At 34.1% G+C, this 2,816-nt stretch overlaps 1 protein-coding gene across 1 annotated transcript in view; it reads left to right on the plus strand.

The window, feature by feature from the left end:
- The window catches only part of LOC119592950 (muscle calcium channel subunit alpha-1-like), a gene marked incomplete at its 5' end in the record, with an annotated part of 130,968 nt that overhangs the window by 96,401 nt on the left and 31,751 nt on the right, over positions 1 to 2,816 (plus strand).

Genomic DNA, 2,816 nt, shown 5'->3' on the forward strand with positions numbered 1-2,816 from the left:
GAATAATTAGTGAGCCTAACTAGCTTAGCACAGAGTAAGTAAACTGGCTGATTTCACTTGGTAATCAGACCAAGTGAATATGTTGAACCTAGCTTATCCTAGCCAGCCCTTGATGTTCAGATCAGGTCTTTGATAATCTCAGCAAACCCATGTGCCTAGCAGTTTCCAACACTATATAGTACAAATGTAATGTTGTCAGTAACTTTGGTCATTGAGAATGAGAATATCTAAGAAGTAGAAAATACTGTTGTCATTGACATTACTCACAGAGAATTAGATTATCCAAGTAGAAACAGATTATGTACAGCATCTTATGGAAGGACACTTAAGTACAAATTCAGCATTTGTCCTTCACAAAAGTACTTATAAGCAAAGGAATACCAGTATTGTAGTTCACATCATCTTGATATACTAATACACCAGCAGACAAATACAGCCTTGTGATATATGAATGAAAAATGGTTGTTTTATTATAGACTGAAAATCATAACATTATCATTTTGTATCAGAAATTGATACTAACCTACCAATCACTTTCTTTGAGTAAAATCCCTGTTGGCTGTATGCAACAAACTGCAGTATTAGGTAAAGTGTATGAAAGAGCAAAGCTTTTTATAAACCCATAAAATGCTGAAAAACAGTGACTGGATGTCAGAGTGCTGCGTGCCTCTGCAGAGTGTTCTTTTCAAAAGAAGCTCATCAATATCCCACTTTGTTTACAACCCAATATGTTTTTCATTTTGCCATTTTTCACATTAGCAACACTGCTTATCAGGCACAATTGGCATTTTCATGGCCTATAATTAGTTAGTCTTTCTCTTTTTGTAATCATGAAAAGATAGATTTGTTTTCCCCACAATATTTGGCCCTGTCAAGTATAAGCAAAACAGGAAATCTGCAGTTTATGGGTTAGGAGACAGTCTTTGCTGTGTGTATGAGGTGTGATGTATGTACATATAAATGCTATGAACAATATGACAACAGCTTTACTACCACCTGTTTCCAAGAAAATTCAACATCACCTTCTACATCACACAAGGGAATGTTTAAGACATCCACCATAAAATATTCTTAGGGGTGCTTTGCCTACAGGGAGGAAAGAGCCATATGTTCAGCAGAAGTGATGGAAGCTATTTTTCAACAAAAAGCTCCATTTGTGATAGACACAACCTTGTCATCAATGTGTACTGAGGCAGATTTTATGGTTATAGGTTGACATACATACATAATGTGAAAGGGCTGTACAAGTGTGTTATACTCATCAAAAGTGTAAGGATGCCTTAATCATGAAGTGACTGGTAATGGCACACACACATCCGTTATGCCCAATATTGCTGTACTGCAATGTCCCTCTTATATCATACACATTTAAGAAAATGTAATGTCCCCTGTTTCCATCTGCTAATCAAGGGTAAAAACACAATACCATTATCTGAAGTAAAATAGGTCAGCACTTTGAAGTTGTGTCTGTGATGAGAATCATATACTTAATTACATTATGGAATCAATATTTTGATGCTAGTGTCATCTTAGAAGGGCAAGTGATGATGCAATGAGGATTTTTATACATCAGAGAAACAAGGCTGTTGAATATAATTTCATATGTGATAGACTCTCCACTGCTAGATTCATCTTCTGCTGAGAATTGCTGCTGCTTTGTGTGCTGAGCACCATACTCTTGCCATTTTTGCCCACATTGAATGCAGAAATGTTGCTCACAATTTAGGGTTGGTGCCAGAATATCAGCACAGTTCATTTGTACCATTCCAATGGTTGGTGCTACTTGATAAGTATTTCATGATTGCTGAAACTTCATATTCTTCATGTTGGCACATTGTAAGCTCTAAACTGTGCAGTAGATTTTAGTAGATTTAAATAATCCCTCCTTTTCACATTTTTTACCCCACTGAAAGATGGTAATGCATTTTGTGGTTATATTTGTATAATTTCAGAGACTGCTGATTGTACTATGGTAGTGCATTACTGTGCAGTTCCTATTTGACTTGATTGTATTATTTCTTGTACTGGATTGTGTCTGTTAAGCAACCAAGTGGTTCATTTGAATGTATTATTGTATATTTCTGTGTATTATGCAACAACCAGAGGTGCTGCTCCTGAGCTTGTAAACATACTTTATTGTAGAATTTTCCCCTTAGAACAAAATTTTTGTTTGAGAAATTTTTATGATGATGATTTTCAGTTTTATCCCTTTATATATATCAGCTTTGTAAATTTTGAAGGGTTATTTACTGTAAGAACATTTCCACTTGGAAGGGAGAATATTTTTTTTCCTCTTCCATGAACTTATTTTTTTTTATAGTTTTAACTTTTTTTACATATGAAAACAGTTTGCTATTTAAAAATATATATATGTACGGGTTCTACATATAATTAGGAAAGCAATCAGTTCAACCATTCACTATGAAGGTACTCTGAGACAAGTGTTCAATTTCAGAATCATAAGATTAAACTTCTTATTTTTGCTATAATAGAGTGTATGATAAAGGTTAAAGATAATAGAAGTAATGAATTGGCCTCAAGAGGATGAAATTTGATGGTATTGTGTAATAATGACAATCCATGAATATTTATTACATGCATAAAAAAGGAAACCAAAAGAAATCAAGGTCATGGGTGCTCTTGACTTTCAAAGAAATCTTACAGTATTTAGTCTTACTTGAATATTAATGGTTCATGGCTATAATTCTAGGGGAAGATTCTAACTTAGTGCATAGTATCACTGTATGTCTTACAAGAATAGATTTTATTTGTATACTTTTTACTGTGTTGGTGACATGTTTAGAAGCATGAGCTAG

The sequence above is a fragment of the Penaeus monodon genome, chromosome 31, assembly GCF_015228065.2.
Source record: "Penaeus monodon isolate SGIC_2016 chromosome 31, NSTDA_Pmon_1, whole genome shotgun sequence".
NCBI lineage: Eukaryota > Metazoa > Arthropoda > Malacostraca > Decapoda > Penaeidae > Penaeus > Penaeus monodon.